This window comes from Rhinopithecus bieti, unplaced genomic scaffold (genome assembly GCF_001698545.2).
Source record: "Rhinopithecus bieti isolate Rb0 unplaced genomic scaffold, ASM169854v2 scaffold_13262, whole genome shotgun sequence".
Classification (NCBI taxonomy): domain Eukaryota; kingdom Metazoa; phylum Chordata; class Mammalia; order Primates; family Cercopithecidae; genus Rhinopithecus; species Rhinopithecus bieti.
Window position 1 is genome coordinate 245,271 of NW_016808004.1, and position 13,745 is coordinate 259,015.

Sequence of the window (13,745 nt, forward strand, 5' to 3'; positions counted from 1 at the left end):
AGACCGAGTCTCACTCTGTCACCCAGGCTGGAGTGCAGAGGCGCGATCTCGGCTCACTGCAACTTCTGCCTCCTAAGTTCAAGCAATTATCCCACCTCAGCCTCCTGAGTAGCTGAGACTACAGACACACACCACCATGCCCAGCTAATATCTTTTTTGTATTTCTTTTTTGTAGAGATAGGGGTTCGTCATATTGGCCAGGCTGGTCTTGAACTCCTGACCTCAAGGGATCTGACTGCCTTGGCCTCCCAAAGTGCTGGGATTACAGTCATGAACCACCACACCTGGCACAACTTTTCTTTATACCCACAAGATTTCTAATATTCTGGAACTATGGAAAGGGCTCTTGGTTGCTTGGTCTCTCCCTCTTGGTTCACCTTCTGACCAGCAGCACCCTGGAAGTGAGACCTGGGCCATGGGGGAGTTTTCTCCTTATAAAATTAACTATCCCATATTGGGTGGGAAAGTCATTGTTTGGCAATGCACTTATTCAGTGATGTCACCTGCCCACCCAGAAGCTTCCGGCAGAAAACTCACACCAATTCCACCCAACATGGAGAAGACTCCATCTCTCCACAAAAGTTACTGGGCAAGGATCAGGGCACCTCTGCCTATAGCCCCAACATGTGCAGATGCTATCACGCACTATGTTTGCATCAGTTTAGTTTCCATGTGAAGGAGTCATGGTATGCTGGGACATCACTGGGCTGGGGGTCCTAGGACCTGGGCTGTAATCCTAGACCTGTTCCTCACTTGCTGCAAGCCCTTAGCAATTGTCTTCATCTGTCTAGCTTTCAGTGCTCAACATAAATTGATCTCTATCGTCCTTTCTAGCCAGAAGATTCCATCATAACTATCATATGGCTAGAAAAATCTCCAGGAGTCTCACTCCAGGATCTCCCTCAATTTTATTCTCATCTTGGTTAGTTCATCTATCTGTATGATAGGGACCCTCAGCTCTGCCCTTTCCCTAGCTCTTGTGATCTTGAAAAAGTACAGTGATATCAATCTGAAATATACTTTGAATTCTAAGAAAGGAAATTGTCACAACTTCTAATGATGAATTATGAAACCACTAGAGTTTACTGCAACCATTTCTATTTATCATTAATATAAACAATTGTGAGGGTGAGTAAAGGGTTGTGTGCACATTGTCTCTGAGAGAATGGAGAAAGCACAGACTTCTGAAGTCCTAGATTCAACTCCTGGCTCAGCCACTTGTCAAAAGTGTGTCTTTGAGCCTCGGTTTCCTCCTACGCATAAAGGGAGTAGTAAATATACCCCCTATTAGGTGACGATTAAATTCTGTTGTCAGTGCTCAGCAATGTCCCTCCTTGCATTTCTCTGGGTGGGACAGGAAGGACAGTGGGGAGACCCAGCTGCGCCGTGCCAGCCTTCATTCTTTCTAGGCTGCAGATGTAAGGCAGAGCTTCCCACTTCCATCTGCCAGGAGCTGACCCCACTGGACTGTAGTAGCGGGCCAGTTACTTTCCATTAGGAAGTTCATTTTCAAGGGGTGAGTGGTGGTGGTGGCAGGAGTAATGCATCCATTTCACATTTTGTGCATCTGGGGAGTCTGATCTATATCCAACTAAGACTCAGAATAGATTCCCCATTCTGAAATGAGAAATGGCTATTAGACCTATATTTAGACTAGGGGTTCAGTGAGCTCAGAAATAATTGCTGGCCCTGGGGTGGAGATGGGGTGGGAGGAGGCTACTTTGGGCCCATTCACAGGGTGGACGGCCTGGGGGAAGGCCAGGAGTCTCAGCCACCCTCTTTCTGTCCATTCAGGCCTCTGTTACAGCAACAGACAACTCCCAATACCAAAATGCCATTGCCTATGACAGACAAGCTCAGTAGATGGAGAACCTGGGAGAAGGATCTAAAAGTGTAGCAGCCCACAGGGAGGGGCAGCAGATAGGCGGAGGCTCTTAGTAACTGAATGTTAGCCAGGAGTCTGTGGGTCACAGGGGACCTGGGACCTGCTGCCGCTGGGACCTGGGCTGTGCAGTCCAAGAGCTGATGCTCAGATCTTAACTCGGTCACTTAAGAGTTTCGTCAGGTGCACTCAATATTCTCAAGCCTCTGAAAGCTATGCAGATTAAATGATATAATACATGTAAAACACTCAACACAGTCCTAGACCATCCACACCTAACACCCAGCATCTGTCCTTATAGGCATGACCACCAGGGCCAACTCATCTTTTGGGTTTGCTTTTCCTGAGACAGACAACATTCCCCTTAATGCAAAGTTCCATTTTAAAATTCAACTTTAAAGGTTTCCAGATGTGTCCCTGTGATCGCTGAATACTTCAGCCCTCAGTTACCTTATAAGTAAGCGCTGGAAAAGGAGTCAGAACTGAAGAGAACCTGTGATGGGACCTCACGGTCTTATTCCTAACCTGACCACTGACTCCACTGGGTGATGCCCTGTGGTCCCCAGGCCTAAAAAACCCCTCCCTATCAATAGGGCTTTGGCCACACAGCCAGCCCCAGAACTTTCCAACCAGTCCCCTGTCTCTTTCTCTCCTCTCTTCAGCTATTCTGAGAGCTTTTGCTCTGCTCTTGAATAGTATAGGAAGGAAAAGTGGAAAACCCAGGCAAGGAAACTTTATTGCCCCAGCACCTGGAAAAGTTAAGAAAAGACAGGGAACACTTCCAACTATCTGATGAAATGAAGCCAGGGTTATCTGTGTTCTTTATTCAATCAGGGTCTCCCCTGACCTCTGTGAACAGGCATAACCACAAGTGTGCTGTGGGTCTGGGATAGGAGATCATGCTGGCTCCTCGCCAAGCACAAGAGGCCGTGCTGCGTGCTGGCATGTTGGGACATGAGTTGGCACGGCACGTCTGGAAGGCCAGGGTCAGGCAGTAAGGCCCAGCATGGTGGTATTTGGCACAGAATCCAGCAACCCCTGCTGTGACAGGGACATGAGGATGCAGCCTCCAGACACAATTAAACATGGGGCATTTGCTGAGTTTGCAAACAAACCTGCAGGATACAGGGCTGAGGCAGTAGCAAGAAAATGGATGTGACAATTCAGGGCAGGTAGCCATACGTGCAATTCATTTTCTAATGCTTTTCTCCTCCATTAAGCCTACTTTGGATATTGCTGGGAATATAGCTTAACTTGGACCAGAGTCTGGGGCACAGTGGGGGCTGGTTTGGATTGTGTGCCTCCCCAGGCAAGCTCACCATGCCACTGCTTGCTGAGTTGTGGGACACCCCTCAGGGATGCTCACAGTTTAAGGGGAGAATCAAGGCACTTACAAGGTGCTAAGGAGGAGGCAAAGGCAGGAATTTGGAGTCTAGGTTAATTGACTCTGAACTTCACTGAGCATCAGAATCAACAGTAGAACCTTAAAATGCTGACGCCTGGGCCAAGCTCTGAGCAGCAAAATCAAAATTCCCAGGAGCTGGGCATCTGTATTTTCTCAAAGCCCTGTACTGCTCCGCTCATTCCCCCACCCATGACCCTGTTAACGGGCTGGGTTTGGGACAACTGGCCTTGACCATAGGGAGCGGAGGAGTTAGTGATTTGAGGATTATGCATTTTGCCCTGGAATCTGAGCAATACGGCAGGTGGAAGGCTATGGGGCACAGGGACAGGGTGGGGGCGAGCATAGCGATGACACTGGACAGCTGTACAAGGCTTCCCCATTCATAAGCAATTTCATAGCCACGATTGCCTGTGACCACAATCTGGTGAGGTAGCCAGCTCAGGGATGACAGCCTCCAGTTTACAGATGAAGACACAGGTTGGGAGGGGTTAAGCAACTTGTTCAAGGTCACATAGCCAGTGAGTGGCAGTGCCAGGTCCCTAACACAAGGTGTCTGTGACCAACGGCTGCTCTGTGGCATGGTGCAGCCTCCTTTCTTCACTCCAGTCCCCTCACTTGCAGGGGCCAGGTGACTGTAGCTCCCCCATGATGAGCAGCAGCTGCCTAATTGATTGCAGAGGCAAGTTGCCCCAAACATCATGGACAATGATGAAGGCAGAGTTTGGCTTGGAGCATTTCCATTCAAATATATCTTATAATCACTCTTTGGCCAACATGTTTCCCTCACAAGGTCTGTCTCCTTCTACATGACACACATCTCCAAATAAGGCTCTCTATCATCTGGGGCCTGGCAGGATTCTAGACAATCGCTCAGTGTGTTGGTGCAATGTCACTCTGGCCCAACCCAGCAGGGGCTGGTATGTCTGACTTCATGAGACTTTACCAATTATGGAATTGTTTCACTGGCTCCAGGGGCTGCAGACTTCAGGGCTGGCCACATCCTGAGGCAACTGCTGCCTGTAGCTTGGTAGGGAATCCACATCCTGTCTTGGGGCCAAGGGTATGGTCTGGGGACACAGAGCAGCAGGAGCCCACAGGTAGGCCAATTCTTCAGGACAACCTGAACTTCACAGGGCTCCCAGGCTGCTAGAACTGAGCGGGCCGTTAGTTCTGACACAGAGACCCTGTCAGATGCTCAGCTGTGGCCCTGTAGATTCGAAGGGAAGTTCATGGGCTTCCTAGGCCCATGTTTTCCGAGGGATCTTTCCAGCTATGCTGAAGAATCAGTCTGACCTTGCAGACTGTTTGTAGATGGAGGAATTGGAAGGGTCTATCTCAGCTTTCTGTGCCATTCACCCTGGTCCTGCCAAGGGAGAATCCAGCAAAACCATTGACATGCTAAGGTATCTTTGGCTAGCATGGGCTTTAATAAAGCCAGCTCTCTGAGGTGGATGGTGTAGCTGGAAAGGGGTCATTGAAGGCAGAAAAGTTGGAGAGAAAGCTCCACCCCATAGTGTTCATCTACTCTCTACAAGAGCCCTGGCCTGGAAGGCCACCCTGGTCTGCCCTCATGTCGGGTCACTGAGACTCAGCAAAGCCTAGAGAGGGCCTCCCCACCCCTGGTGCTTCCCTGGCCAATGCTTCTTCAAGGAGTGAAGGGAATCTGAAAACAGTGCAGACCAAATAGCTGCTGCGTCAATGAAAGGCGGGCTGGGGTCTGAGCAAAGGGTGGCATTGGTAACACCACAGGGTATGAAAGGTTAACTTTGCATGCCTCAGCACTCCATTCGATTTTCCCTTTTCTTCTTCCTGCTTTCGTTCTTTATCAAAAATTGCCTAGTGGGCTCTCTCTCACTCATACTTCAGCATGAATGGGCTGGCGTCAGGCCATTCCTGGCAGTGGCTGCTGCAGGCTTGTTTTTGGGAGCAGAGTCAAGGAGCAGAAGTGAAAGACCTGTATTCCCAATGACTCCAGGAACAGGGGACCCTGCCTGACCACAGCCCCTGCCTTTGGGGCTGGCCTTTTCTCCTTTCTCTCCACTCTCCTCCTTCCTGTCCCCTGTGATCAGTGTCCCTGTGACACTCATGTGCACGATTCTGTAGGAGCTATGCTTAGACCTTTTGTGATGCTTGGAGAAACCACCCACACCAATTCAGACCCCAGATCCAAGAAAACACCTGGGAAGCAGACAAAAATAACTATGAAAGCAAAGGTTGGCTGCACTAACCTAATTACACAACCAAAGAATCCCAGAGTTGGGTGAAAACTTAGTTGCCTAATCCAAACTCTTATTGGATATAACCACTCAGTGCAGACATTTATGCTATGTGTTTGCCAGTTACACCCAATTTGAAGAAAAATAATAAGAATAACATCATTAAATAGAATCAGACACGACTTATTAAAGGGTTTGATGCAACATTAAACTGTGTTTATTGGTACTGTTGTCCTAATTTATTGCTTGTGTGCCATGGTAATTACAAAAACAAAGAACTGGGAGCATTCTTTACATCTCCTGGTGACTTCACTTCCAAAGAGGTCCCTCCTCCACCCTAGCAGACAGTATTGAGCCACTTCAGGGTTTAGAGTTCTTAGGGAACCCTAAATGAACGGCACAGAAAGCTTGGATGGACCCTCCATCTACAGAGAGTCTGCAGGGTCAGACTTATTTTTTAGTACAGCTGGGAAGATCACTCAGAGATCATGGCTTAGAAAACCAGCCCATCTAGCTGGGTGTGGTGGCACACACCTGTAATCCCAGCTACTTGGGAGGCTGAGGCAGGATAATCACTTGAACCCAGGAGACAGAGGTTGCAGTGAGCCAAGATCGTGCCACTGCACTCTAGCCTGGGCAACAAGAGCAAAACTCCAAGTCAAACAAAAAGAAAGAAAGAAAAGCAAAAGAAAACCAGCCCATGGTATTCCCTTCAAACCTCCAGGGCTTGGCACCTGTGGGATAAGGTGTGCAATGCCAAGGGCCTCCAGCCAGACTGGACTCACTGAAGCCTTTGTGCATCTTGGTTCTTCTATAGTGAGGGGTGGTCCATCCACTACCCACCAAATGAGACCTGTGCACAGATGTTTATAGCAATGTTATTCATAATTGAGAACACTTGGAAGTGAACAAGATGCCCTTCAGTAGGTGAATGGATAAATAAATGGTGTGGTACATCCAGACAATGGAATATTATTCAGCTCTAAAAAGAAATGAGCTATCAAGCCATGAGGAGATATGGAGGAATCTAAAATGCATATTATTAAATGAAAGAAGCCAATCTGGAAAGCCTACATTATGTGATTCCAACTATATGACCTGGAAAAGGCAAAAACTATGGAGATAGTAGAAAGGTCTGTGGTTCAATGAAATATAATCTCACACCTGTCAGAAAGGCTATTATTAAAAAGACAAAAAATAACAGATGGTGAGGTTGCGGAGAAGGGACACTGATGCACTATTGGTGGGAGTATAAATGAGTTCAGCCCCTGTGGAAAACAGCTTGGAGATTTCTCAAAGAACTTAAAACAGAACTACCATTCAACCTAGCAATCCCATTACTAGGTATCAACCCAAAGGAAAATAAATTGCTCTACCAAAAAGACCTGCACTTGTATGTTTATTGAAATACTACTCACGATAGCAAAGACATGGAATCAACCTGGATGCCCATCAACAGAAGACTGGATAAAGAAAATGGGGTATACAGATACCATGGAGTACTATGTATCCATAACAAAGAATGAGATCATGCTTTTTACAGCAATGTGGATGCAACTGGAGGCCATTATCCTAAGCAAATTAATGCAGGAACAGAAAACCAAATACTGCATGTTCTCACTAATAGGTGAGAACAAAACAGTGAGTACACATGTGAGCATAAAGATAAAGATGGGAACAACAGACACTAGGGACTACTAGAGTGGGGAGGATGAAAAGGGGCTGAAGGCTGAAAAACTACCTATCTGGTACTATGCTCACTACCTGGGAGATGGGATCATTTGTACACCAAACTTCAGCCACATGCGATTTACCATGCAATAAACCTGCACATGTGTGTGTTGAACCTAAAATAAAAGTTAAAAAAAAAAAAGATCAGTGGTTTTCAGGGGTTGGACAGGGTTGGGGGAGTGGAGACGGATGAATGGGCAGAGCACAGAGGATTTTTAGGGCAGTGAAACCACTCTGTATGATATCATAATGGTGGATACCTTTATTTGTCCAAACCCATAGAATGTACAACCCCAGAGTAAGCCCCACCGAAAACTGTGGACTCTGGGTGATAATGATATGCCAACGTGGGTTCATTGATTGTAACAAAGGGATCACCCGGTTGGGGATGTTGATTGTGGGGGGACAGTGGGAGGAGGTAGGGGGTCTATAGGACCTCTTTCTGCTCAAATTTGCTGTGAACCTAAAACTGCTCTAAAAAATTGTCTATTCAAAAATAGTAAGTTAGAAAACGGGCAGTATACTACTCTTTTATCATTCCCTTAATGAGTACACCTACATTCAAATGTCTTTCCTTGCTCTCATACAGCCAAATCTGACATGCCCAGGGGACGTGGAAGAAGGGGAAGGAGCAGAACTGCCACCAGTACTGGGGCTGCTGCAAAAGCTGAGGGACCCAATGTGGAGAGCCAGAGGTGGCGGAGGACGCAGAGCCCTGTGGCTGCGATGCCCTCGGTGGGCTAGAACAGAAAAAGGTTGCTCAGTGAAATTTGGCAATGGACACAAACTCACTTTCTCTCTCCTAGCTGTGCTTTTCCTGCAGGGACTGAGCAAGAGCAGTGTGTGCACATGTGGGAGTGCCAGCAGCTCCAGTGCAATCCAGATGTGCCCAGGTCCATCTGTGTGTGAATATGCAGACACACCCACACTATTTATCAATTAGTGTCTGCCACTGCCACTGCCAGTGTCACCATCTCTGCCTGATGAATGACACTGGGCTGGACACACCACACCCCAGGGTACTTACATTGTCCGCAGCAAAGCCCACTAGGGGCTGTCAATAAACATTCCCAGCATAGCCTCCAGGCACTGAATGAAGGGAGTGGGTCAGATGGGCACAGCCCTTGAGGATCCGGGCAGCTGCTGGCCAGTCTCAAGCAGTCCACCAAAAGAAACAGTTTCAGATGGTGCCTTTGAGCACATCCTCTGAGTAGCAGCCACTCCACCTTAGCGCACAAGACATGGCTAGATTTCAGCCCCTACTCAGCCCCTTAGCGAGGAGTCCTTGTGCAGTGAGCAACCTGCACAACAGTATACTGTGGCTCTGTGAGCATCTACACACACAGTCCCAGGGAAATGAGTGTATCTCAGAGATCCAGGAGACCCAAAACCAATCTCAGGTCTGCCTTACTTCACCAGCAGAGGTTGACCAAATAGATCAACCTCTCAGGGCTGCTGTTTTCTCATCTGTAAAATGAGAGGCTCCTTCCTGCTCTAACAATCCAAGATATATGGGAAATTGAGAGTACATTTCCCTTCCTTTCTCCGGCTTGCCCCCCTTTCCCTTCTTGAACTTGACCCAGCCCTTGCAGACCAGGCTAAAACTGAAAATCAATTTTAATTATAAAAATCCGTTTACTGTATCAATAAATCATTCTGGCCTGGCTTGGTGGTGGGGAGAAGGTTACACCTGGAACCAAGCTCATAAGTCACTCTCTCCCTCCGCCTTGATGCTCAGGGGCTGCCACCCCTCTGCTCCCTGCTCCAATATTCATCTCCGTCATTAGGCTGTGGGTTATTAATGATGTCCTGGGCTGATGGATTGGAGGCCAGATGCTCTGAAACACATTTTGCTGGTTGTAACTTGATTTTCAGTGGACCCTTTGACAGCAAACCTTGATGGGCTTTTTCCCCTTTCCATGGAGGGGGTAAAGAGGGGAGTGGGACTGTCCTTCAAGGTGGCCCCATGGCTGCAGGTAGGAAAGAGCTGGTGGCACAGACAAATGGGGTAAGCCTGCCTCTCCCAGCCCACTTACTAGGAGACAGCACAGTGTTATGTACATGTCGGGTTCCCATGGCAATGAGAATTTTAAATTAATTAACTGATCAATTAATATTGTTGTTAGGGTTATTCCTTATGCGCACTGAGGAGAGAGGCACCATCTGCTTCAGATGGCATTTCGGGGGAAGGGAGAGCTCCTCTGCTGGCTTGAGTTCAGTGGGGAGGCTGGGGAGGAAGGCGGAGATGCTGGGTCTAAGGGGTCAAAGCATCAGCAGACTGCCAGACCCTAGAGACCACTTGTCACTCATGACTCCCTAAGGTCAGTGGTTCAAGTTCACACAACTCTGCATAACACCACAATCCAAGGTTTGGATACAGCTGGGGGTGGGAAGCCACAAATACTGGGTGGCTAAGTGGAACCAATTTCTTTTACTAGTGCAGTCGAAGCCCCACTTCCTTATGGCATGTGACCCCTCGTAAGCTTCCAGTGCTTTATGTTAAGTCTGGACCCCTGAGCCTTACATTCAGGCAGCCTGCACAGGACCACTGAGGAAAACACAAGTCCAGATGAGAGTGGGAGGCTGAGCTTCTCCCCCGGGTACCCACAACTTTCCTGTTCTTCCTCATATCCATCTAGTTCGCAGAGATGCAAAACGGGAACACTTCTGTGGAAAGCAACCTGGTGTGGCTGGCCCACCACCAGTGGGGTAGGGACTGCAGGACTGGCCATGCCAAATGTGTTCTGGCCATCCCATCCACACACACCACCACCCTGCACAGGCTTACCAGGAGGCAAGCGTCTGCAGCACTTCTACCCTGCAAACCAGCAGCCCCATGGCACCCCATCAGAGCAGGCTGGGGCAGCAGCCTACCATTTACTAGAGACACATCTGGGCTGAGTTACGAGTGTCTCCGAGTCTCAGCTTCTTCACTGTAAAGTAGGGGTAAGAAACCCCACCTGGGTTGTTCTAAGAACTTGTCACACACTAGTTCTGGTTTGGAAGCCTTTACCCATAGCTAGAAGATGGAGTGGAGCTGACACTTAAAACCTAGCAAATTGTCCATTGTGTGCATTGATTTTGTGGGAGAGAAAATTAAAAGTAACACCCCAGATGAGATTTTAGGATTGTTTATGGGGCATTGGACTCAAAATCAAAAGGCCTGGATTTGAGAGCTGACTGCCACATATCGGCTGGGTGATTTTTGAGAAGTAATTTAACCTTTCTCATCTGTCACATGAGATAATGGTGCCAACTTCAAGGAGTTGCTGGGTAGGTTCAATGAGAGATTGTGTGGAAAATCGCTTGGGAAATAGCAAGTACTAAACAGATCCATGGCATCATTTCATTTGCTACTACTGTACCATTAGCAAAGATAATTTAGAGTTCGCCCGTATCAAGCTTTCTAGGGTGCATAAATGATAGTAACTATTAACTTCTTGATTCAGTTCTTTCACTGCCTTCCATTAAGGCACCAGAAGAGAAATCATTTTTCCTTTTTTGTTCATCCGCTCGTCATTATTTCAGATATCCTGCTGCACTCAGATACAAGACTGAAGAAGCAAGAACATTATAAAAAAGAAAGAATGAAAAGAAAGAAGAAAAGCAACTGAGCCCAGAGATGGATCCCAAAGCTGAAGAATTGGTTTAATTAAATTGAAAGCTCTGGTGCGTGTGGTAATTGTTATGAAGGAATCCATATCCCATCAGAACCCTCTCCCCTGGAGTTTGCTCCATATTCTCTGCAGCAGTTACTAAAATTGCTTTTATCTTTAGGGAGATGCAGCCCGCAGGGCCCAGAAATTATTGTGGGGTCAACTGTCTGGTATGGGGCTTGGGGTGTAGTACCTAATAATTCAGTCCAAACCTGGCTTTGACCTTGAATTTCCCCAACTTACACCTAACTCATTTTTTTTCTGCAAATGAGGCCTTATATGCCCTGGTTTGCAGAGACACTTAAAAGTAGGCAGCGCTTGCTTTTGTGGCCACTCTGCTACCTCTGCTATACACACGGGGAGCAGGGTTTATAACACCACCTAAACCACAGGCCATGCTGGGCTCCTAATGGCCTGAGCTACCCCACCTGCTCTTTAGGCTTCATTTGGCTCTGGGAAATACTGTCTGTCCTTCTTGTGTTTTTTTGTTGTTGTTTTTTGTTTATTTGTTTGTTTAGATGGAGTCTCACTGTGTCACTCAGCCTGGAGTGCAATGGCGCAGTCTTGGTTCATTGCAACCTCCACCTCCTGGGCTCAACTGATCCTCCCGCCTTAGCCTCCCAAGTAGTTGGGATTATAGGCACCACCTGCCATCACACCCAGCTAATTTTTGTATTTTTAGTAGAGGTGGGGTTTCACCATGTTGGCCAGGCTGGTTTCAGATTCCTGACCTCAAGTGATCTGCCTCAGCCTCCCAAAGGGCTGGGACTATAGGCGTGAGTCACCGAGCCCAGCCCTGTCTGTCCCTTTTAATGCTAATAGAGAAACTTGATCCCAGAAGTAGATACAATCAGCTTTTAAACAAGGACAAATGCAACAAGCAATGGCAGGCCACAGGAAGCGGTTAGGTACAGTGAGTGGGAAGAGCGCTGAAGAGACCTGGGTTTGAGTCCCAACCACAACATATACCAGGTTCATAACATTGAGAAACTCTGGGTGTTGAGTCTGAATTGTACTTTGGGGTCAGCTGGGTCCTGCCTGATTGTCCAGGTTTAAAAAGCATTCTAAAGCATCTAGATTGAAACAGGTTGTTTCCACACTTTTAAAAACACTATTCTGCTTACCAATTATCAAGCATTTGCTGGGTGTCTATCCCAGGCTAAGTACTGTGCTATATTCGTCAGGTCAGGCAATGCAGCACCTTAAAAGTTGAAGAGAAGCCTTTGGAACCATTATTCATTTATTCAATTGAATGGTCAATTGGCATCATGAATCGAACAATTAGGAATTGGGTAGCAATACGCAGGGTGTGCGTGGGAAGGATCAGGTGGCAGGAGAACAGCAAGAAGATAGGATTGGGGTCATTTTCAGTCCTGGGCAAAGAATTGAGCCAGGATTCAGGCAGACAAGATCAGTGGGGTCCTTCCTAGGTATTTATGAATCTCTGAATCTCAAACTGAATACTCTGTGTAGCAGAAGCGAGTGTATACAGACCCTAGCAGATATACATGTGAACCTGGGTAGTCCCTGAAGAATAGGACAGGGCTCAACTGCAGGTACTGTGCACTATGACCCTACCAGCCACACACGTGGGCACTAACATTCTTGGCAGTTATCTAGAAGCCAGCAGCCAGTGCAGGATTGGGGTCCTAAAGGGCCTGGGGAATCCACAGACCACATGGTCACACCCTTAATGCTGAAGAGCAGGGGAAACGGAGGTGCACACAGGTCCTAACTACCATGAAAAGGGATGGGTGGGAATAAGAAAAAGTCGTTAGAAAAGAGGAGTTCTAAAATGGTTCAGAATCAAGAAAAGGTTGACTCAGTATCAATGTGTGGCTCAGCAGACATCAAATCCCATGATAAAGCCTTGTTTCCCCATGTTCACTGGGCTGGAGCCCAAACGAAATCCAGCTCTAGGGAAAAAAAGAAGGTTTGGGATAAGTGTGTGTGTGTGTGTGTGTGTGTGTGTGTGTGTATGTGTGGTGTATGTGTCTGTGTGTTTGGGTGTGTGGGGGGGAGGGTGAGGAGCTGAACTTTAAAAATCCATCACAATCAATGATCACAACTATGTCCATTTTTCCAGCCTGCCAGCCAGAGTCAAAAAGACTGTGTGCATTTGAAATCCCCAACCTTTTAAAACATTATCGTGAAGTTGAAAGTTCCTAGTGTCTTTTGATTAAACATTGTGCTAGGTAATGACTGTTTTACTTCTTATTCTTTTTCACCCCCTTCAAATTACTGATTGTTGTCTGACATTAGGGCCCCATTTGCTCTTATGAAATTAACAAGCCTACGAAACTCTTAATGAATTGAAGCTCATCAAATGTTTGGAAACTATAGCAGTCTTAAGATTCTTTTCCTTTTAATCTATCTCTCTGTGAAATGTCTCATTTTTCCCACATACTCACTTGGATTCAGATAGCTGCACTTCAGGAATTAGATTTTGAGTCTTAGCTTATCTGACGTATCAGGGAGTCAGCTGCCCACAGAGGTGCAAGAGCTTGAGAACTTGGGTGGTTTCTCCAACCAGCAACATGCTGACTGGCCTTCTGCGTAAGCATCGACCTGGCTGTACCAAGTGATTTCTACTTTCCATCCAAGGATGTCTTGAGAGCTTTAATACATTTGAAAAGACATTTCTAGGGTACAGTCTGGTCATCAAACAGAACTACTTCCATTTTGGAATAAAGTGACTGGGCTTCAAAGGGATTAATCTTGTGTATGGGCCATGCTACTTGCTAGGGAGTTGTAAGCTAATGGTGGGCATCCTTGAATCCCATCTTATCTGGATAGTTTCTCCTTTTCCAATGCCATCCCCATCTAGCAGCAGACCATCTACAGAGGTTCCAGTT

At 47.1% G+C, this 13,745-nt stretch overlaps 1 protein-coding gene and 1 long non-coding RNA gene across 8 annotated transcripts in view; one reads left to right on the plus strand and one right to left on the minus strand.

Moving 5' to 3' along the window:
- PLXNA4 (plexin A4) overlaps window positions 1-13,745 on the minus strand; it is a 523,648-nt gene that overhangs the window by 128,801 nt on the left and 381,102 nt on the right. The gene's annotated exons all lie outside the window — the stretch shown is intronic.
- Window positions 7,542-10,977, plus strand: LOC108537543 (uncharacterized). The gene is made up of 3 exons (XR_001887849.1): window positions 7,542-7,581; window positions 8,041-8,253; window positions 10,763-10,977. It is a non-coding gene; the product is annotated as an uncharacterized LOC108537543 (long non-coding RNA).